Source organism: Berghia stephanieae, chromosome 4 (genome assembly GCF_034508935.2).
Source record: "Berghia stephanieae isolate SIO BIC M18660-M18661 chromosome 4, UCSD_Bste_1.3, whole genome shotgun sequence".
Lineage (NCBI taxonomy): Eukaryota > Metazoa > Mollusca > Gastropoda > Nudibranchia > Aeolidiidae > Berghia > Berghia stephanieae.
Genome location: NC_088363.1, coordinates 79,940,096 through 79,947,595, shown reverse-complemented (window position 1 = coordinate 79,947,595; position 7,500 = coordinate 79,940,096). Strand labels below are relative to the sequence as shown.

At 39.1% G+C, this 7,500-nt stretch overlaps 1 protein-coding gene across 3 annotated transcripts in view; it reads left to right on the top strand.

Moving 5' to 3' along the window:
• The window catches only part of LOC144971345 (uncharacterized), a 15,969-nt gene extending 12,668 nt beyond the window's left edge, over positions 1–3,301 (top strand). For all 3 annotated transcript variants that reach the window (XM_078912073.1, XM_078912071.1, XM_078912070.1), the window contains exon 6: positions 1–3,301. This exon is cut by the window's left edge and continues 1,410 nt beyond it. The gene's annotated coding sequence lies outside the window, so the exon portion shown is untranslated.
• Positions 3,302–7,500: the final 4,199 nt, after the last annotated feature.

The window sequence follows — 7,500 nt, the reverse complement described above, 5'->3', positions numbered from 1 at the left end:
GCCCATATAGTATGAAATAAACAAATGATAGGTACTCCAGCCTCACGAATTACCAGACTGCACAAAACTAGATAAACAATTGTATTGTAACATATGATCAAATTACATGTATCCAAGTCATAATGATACCATGCTTATCAACATCAAAGGTATAGAGAGGTAAGAGTATGCATAAAAGGTTGTTGATACAGTCTGTAGATCAGAAATAATTTTAAGAAAATTACATCAATATAATCCACTCACCCAATATTTTGGATGTCACACCACTGAACAGGAATAAAATATGTTCATTCTTGTAAGATATTTTTGTGGAAGAGAATGTTTCATTGCAAGATGCATGTTTTATAAGGTTAAGCGACGAAGGTTCCACTCCCATGTGTTTTTTTTTCCGACGATGAGGAGAGAGGTGGTGATGGGCGTGTCTCTAGGTGTTCACACTTAATTTTCCAGTGTCCGGTATTTGCTGCAGATTGAGTGATGTGGGTGATTTAGAGTTGTTTTTTTTTCGCACCGAGATGAGAAGTGTCAGCCCAGTTAGCACATGGGTGCTGTCATTGTAATGGCCGGTGATATGCCATGTCGATATTTCACAGTGACAGAGTGATGTATTATATCCAAGGCAAATATATTATGTTGACTTAGACCTTATTCAATTAAATTTCCACTCCTCTTTGTTGAGGTAAAGTGGTTACATGTGGACTTAGATTGGTTGAATTTGAGAGTTTAGCCTTGCTATCCTAATAAAAATGGAGACCATGACTCAGTTTGTCAAAACAAAGCATGATATTCCACTCTACCAATTATGTCATTATACATTGAAAATGATATGTTACATGTCTTGTAAATTTAAGTTGTATTTTATATCTCAATCTGTGATAAGGGATTCAAATTAATAATACCTGAATAGCCTATTGTCTTAAAACCTTAGGTAATGTGCTGTACTGTGATAATGACATTTTTTTAAATGGCAAAAAATACAATTTAAATGATCAGATCTTATGTCAGATCACAGTAAATTTGAACCTATCTCGAAAGGGTTAATTATTTTAATTTTTTTTTACTTCCTAAGACCTTTTCAATTTTTGGAAAACTTATCATGTTTTTACTGTAAAATCACATATAATGCACGCTTTGTTTATTATTTTCTATAAAATCTGATTTGATTCATTGTCGACTTATAGGCATTATTGTTTTACCGGGATTAAGATTGCGTGTTGTTTTATAAATCCTAGCTCTACTATATAATATATTTATTGTGATATGAAATTAATATACTTGATTAGATATAAACAAACAAATTTTAAAAATCCTATATCATATATCACCATGATATGTTCAAAACTCTTTACAAGGGGTCTCAAGCCAAAAATAATTCATAATATGGTATTAAACATGAGGTATGGCAAGCAATTTTGATTTCTTTTCGGGCCTCTACAACTGGGTGGGGATCCTGACCTCCCATAGTGGGCAGGGAGGTACTTGCAGTGTCTTCTATCCCCCTGTGTCTGTTTTCCAATTGCTTTCTGTCTTGGAATGAGATTACTTGGTTTTGTCCTGACCCTGGCTAGAGTCCTTGGCTGGGAGGGAAACAGTCGAATGTATAGTTATAGTTTTGGGAGATGATATTGGTTGGATGGGAGCATCACCCTTGAATCATATACCTATGATGTTCGCATGGGTGTACGATCCGATAGTGATGTCGTTTCTTCTTCTCTTTACTAGCCTATCCTGCTTCTTTGGTTTGTGATTGTATTTTTGACAGGGGATATTTTTTTTTCTGTAAATCTTCTGCCTGTTTGTTCTTGGTTATTTATAATTTAGCTTATGATATCTTTAGGTTATGATTTTGATTTACATTTGTACTATCTTTGTTAGATTGCTTGTTTTTTTGTTTCAGCGGTCTCTCATATAACCTCAATTGTGTTGGAAGAGACCTAAAGCAACAAACAAAACAAACATGATAGTTTTTTCCTTGTAAATCATCTCTTTATTATGTACTGTTATTTTTTTATTTTTAACTTATGATATGTAGACATTTGAGTGTATTCCTTTTAGTGGGGACCTGTGCTGGTGTCTGGTTGAGACTTTTTGGTGATCTCAAACTAAGTACACTGATGTTGTGCTCTTGGAATCTACATCTGTTCCCTATTTGAACCAATTCTCCTTTGTCTTGCTTATACTTGGGTGCCTTATCTGTAATTCTAGAACTTTTTACTGCCCATTTTCTTCCTTTTTACTGGTGCTAATATGACCTTAATGTGTTGCAAATGTCGTAAAACCCTTAAAAACAAAAACAAACGGCCTCTACAGAGACAATGCCGTTAGTGGCCAGGAACTCATTTTACACATGAGAGAAGTGGGAAAATGTGAGTAAAGAGTATCTTTCAAAGACAGGCCATGGTTCAAGTGTCACATATCTCTAGACCACAAAGATGCACAGCATGTGAAGCAGAAATGTGATAAAAAAGATTGTGGTGATTTAACCCTCTTATGGTGGGAAAGTGAGAGTATCCTTGTGAGTCGTTCTATTTGTTACAGCTTTCATGCTGGTCTCAATCATTTGTCGTGGATTTGCTGGCCTGGGTAATTGGCAAAGAAAGAAAGAGTTAAATAGGTATATCTAATTCCTTTTTCTTGCTTGGAGCTGGGGGTGAAGGTACAGAAAAGCTTTTACGCCATAATTAAAAAATAATAATATTATTATAGCATCATTTGGGTAATGGTCATCAATGGTCTTATGACCTGTCATTACGTCACTCCACCAATTTACAGAATGACTTAGATCATTCCCATTATGATGTGTACATTCATAGTATGTTATGTAAATAGTCTGATTATTTAATCACAATGTAAATGTATGACAATATATATGTAAATGTATTTTTTTTTACTGGCGCTGATATGACAAGAATAACTCAAGCCAAACAGGCCTTCATGGACCTCGGAAACATTTTGAAAAACAAACAGATGTCGTTCGGGATTAGATTCCGAGTCTTGAAGTGCTACGTGTGGCCAATCTTGTTATACGGATGCGAAAGCTGGACTACAAATGCAGAAACACACAAGAACATTGAAGCTTTTGAAATGTGGTGTTTGAGAAGGATGCAGAGAATATCGTACACTGCACACAAAACGAACGAAGAAGTGCTAAAACAAACATACCAACAAAGGAAACTAATGTCCTTAATAGCGGATCGACAACTATCCTTTTTCGGACACATAGTAAGGAAAGATAAGAATGAATACCTGGCAAGTTGTGGAAAAATACCTGGTAAATGCGCCCGGGGGAGACAAAGAAAAACACTCATAGACCAACTGAAGGGCTTCACCAACCGAACAATCCAAGAGCTGTTTGAAAAAGCAAGAGACAGGGAGGAATGGAGAGAGATAATTCATGCAGTATCCGAAGCCTGGACCAGGCATGGAACTTAGAAGAAGAAGATATGACTTAAATGCGTTGCAACGCCCTTAAAACCCTTTAAAACAAACAAATAAAACCAAATCTGAGATTGACAGGGTGGCTCACATTAATATGTATGTGGCGGTAGTAAGGGTCGAGTTTTGATAAGTGTCCAGAACGAGTAAAATGTTTGTACCATTACAATAATGACAAGTCATTATCAAAATATTAAATTATTGTCACATAAAGTGGGGGCCCAATAGCTCAGTTGGTAAAGCACTAGCTTCTGGGTGGGGATCCTGACCTCCCATAGCGGGCAGGGAGGTACATACTGTGTCTTCTATCCCCTTATATCTGTTTTCCAACCAGCTTTCTGTATTTGTCTCGGAATGAGATTACTTGGTTTTGTCCGGCACTGGCCGGAATCCTAGCTGGGAGGGAAACAGTCAAATGCATAGTTATTGTTTTGGGAGATGATATTTTTTTTCCTTGTAAATCAACTCTCTGTTATGTATTATTATTTTTATTTTGAATGTATAATGTAAGCATTTGAGTGTGTTCCTCTTTGTTGGATTTTGTGCTTGTGTCTGGATGAGACTTATAGGTGATTTCAAACTAAGTACATTGGTGGTATGCTCTTGGAATCTACATCTGATCCCTATTTGTTCTCAGTTCCCCTTTCTTTGTCTTACTTTTTCTTGGGTGCTTTAATTGTAATTCTAGAACTTTTTACCATCCCATTTTCTTCCTTTTTACTTTTTATCTTGCAATATTTCTCTTCTCAACACAGCAAGTGAGATTTTTATTTTTTTTATTTTCATATATGATAGATTAAAATCTGTTAGTGTATTTGTATATTGTAATTGATGTCAATGTAAAGCACTGGGTGCCTGTTTAGACGACGTAAAGCACTATAATAGGTGCCATTTATTATTATTATTATTATTATTATTATTATTATTATTATTATTATTATTATTATTATTATTATTATTATTATTATATTATTATTATTATTATTATTATTATTATTATTATTATTATTATTATTATTATTATTATTATTATTATTATTATTATTATTATTACAGTGCAGAGCGGATATATCGGAAAACGGTTATATCGACATCACACTTATATTGACATTACATCAAAGTGCCGTTTTTTTCGCTATACTATAATATAACATTAGTAAATATTGATCGCCAACATCGACACCAATTTTACCACATGACGGTTATATCTATATCGACATTCAAACCATTGATGCGGGCAATAATTTGTCTTTAAAAAAAATGAATTGGTCAAGATATCCTGCAGTGAAGTTGAAGTAAAATACAACAGTCAATGAAAATGCAGAGAGATCCCATAAAATATATGTCGAAACCCAAGATTATTGTCCAATACCATCCCCTGAATCGTCATTGTTCAGAATTGTGATGTCAGCGGTCAAGCCTGGTGCCGGGCCGTGCCATCATAATATCTCGGAAGTGATACCAATAATGGGAATTCCCAATACCAATATCCTTGGCTTTCAACAAATAGGCTAACGAGAAACGCTCCCTACATCACCAATTACGTGCGAGTCTGTCTACCTGTAATTGGTGATGTAGGGAGCGTTTCTCGTTAGCCAATTTGTTGAAAGCCAAGGATATTGATATTGGGAATTCCCATTATTGGTATCACTTCCGAGATATTATGATGGCTACCCAGCTAATCCGGGTCCGGAACTGAGATTGTTCGTCGATAAACGAGACAGACCCCCCCCCCCCCCCCCCCCCCCCCCGAAAAGAAAAACACAAAAAGAAAAAAAAAAAGGTAGATATTAAGAACTAAATTAACAAAATAAAAACAAAACTTTTTCTCTAAAATGCAGTGCCGATGCTCAGCTTATCGCCAGTGGGGAGTGCACCGGAGACTCTTGGATGAGAGCACCGGTGAACCAGAGAGCATGGGAAGTGAGTACCAATGAGGAGTGAACCCAGATAATATGGGAGGTGGGCACCAGTAGGGAGTGAACCAGAGACCATGGGAGCAGGACACCCGTGAGGATTGAACCAGATACTATGGGAGGTGGGCACCAGTGGAGATTTAACCCCGCCCAGAATCAGAGACTATGGGAGGTGGGCACCATTGTTTGTTTTTAAGGGTTTTACGGCGCTTGCAGCACATTCAGGTCATATCAGCGCCACTAAAAGGAAGAAAATGGGATAGTAAAAAGTTCTAGAATTACAATTAAAGCATCCAAGAAAAGGTAAGACAAAGGGGAGTTTATTCAAATAGGAACCAGGTCTAGGTTCCATGAGCACAGTATCAAAGTACTTAATTGAGATCACCTAAAAGTCTCATTCAGACACACGCATAGATCCCAACTAAGAGGGATAGACTCAAATGTTTTCAAGTCATATGTAATATGTAAACAAAACAATACAGTGCATACCAGAGATATGATTTACAAGACAAAAAAATATCTTCCAAAACTCTAACTATACATTTGACTGTTTCCCACTCCCAGCTATGGTATCCGGCCAGGGCCTGGACGAAACCAAGTTATCTCATTCCAAGACAAAGACAGAAAGCATGTTCCAAATCAGATATGGGGGGGGGGGGTGGTAAAAGACACAGTAAGTGCTCCTGTCCATGATGGGAGGTAAAGAACCCCACCCAGAGTGAACCCTAGGTATCACTCTCCATTGGTGTCCACATTCCATAGTCCCGAGTTTATCCCCCCCCCCCCCCCCCCCCCCCCCCCCCCCCCCCATCTCCCGAAATTGTTCACCCTCTCATAGCCTCTGGTTCATTCCCCACTGATATCAACCTCCCATTGTCCCTGGTTCACTCCCCAATTATATCCACCTCCCATACACCCTGGTTCACACCCAAATTGTGTCCACCTACAATAGTCTTAGGTTCATTCCCCACTGATAACAATCTCCCGTTGTCCCGGGTTCACTTTCCAATTGTGTCCACATCCCATTCTCCTAAGTGGTATCCACCTCCCATAGTCTCTGGTTCAATCCCCACTGGTGCGCACCTCCCATAGTCTCTGGTTCAATTCCCCACTGGTACCCACCTCCCATAGTCTCCAGTTCAATCCCCGCTAGTGCCCACCTCCCATAGTCTCTGGTTCTATTCCCCACTGGTACCCACCTCCCATAGACTCTGGTTTACTCTCCACTGGTGCCCATCTCCCACCGTCTTTGGCTCACTCCCCACTGGTGCTCACCTCGCATAGTTCTGGGTTCATTCGCATTGGACCTGCCTCCCATAGTTTTCAGTTCAATTCCCACTGGTTTGCCCTGCTCCCATAGTCTCTGGTTCACTCCACACTGGTCTCAAATCCAAACAGGACTGGGTTAACTCCCCACTGGTGCCCACCTTCCATAGTCTCTGGTTTATTCTTCAATGGTGCCCACCTTATATGGTCTCTGGTTCAATACCTACTGGTGTCCACCTCCCATAGTCTCTGGTTCACTCTCCACTGGTGCCTACCTTACATAGTCTCTGGTTCACTTCTCACTGGTGCCCACCTCACATAGTCTCTGGTTCAATCCCCACTGGTACCCACCTGACATAGTTCTGGGTTCACTCCCGGCCGGTACTCATCTCTCATAGACTCTGGTTCAATCCCCACTGGTGCCCCACCTCCCAATGTCTCTGGTGCTCTGCTCCGATAGTCTCAGGTTCACTCTTTTCTAGTGTCTACCTCACACAATTCTGGGTTCACTCCTCACTGGGGCCCACCTCCCATCTCGAGTTCACTCTAGCTTACTCAATGTCCCAATCGTCTCTGTGCTATAATATAACCACATCAGTAATGCCTGGCCATCCAGCGTTTTCCCACTGGATGGCAAGGCATTACTGATGTGGTTAAGAAAGAGGAACAAGAGAAGTAAAAGGAGATTTTGGATCCATCCAATTTTAAAAGAGAGGCATTAATATTGTGACTTTCACCATCTGCTTTGTGTGGTGAGGATAAATGCATTGAATACATTAACATTTAGAATAAGACCAGATACACTCATAGGTGTATAAATAGAAAGATAGGCCCATCTCATTCTACCGCTTACCAAATCTCGTCACTTCACTGCACGTGTCCG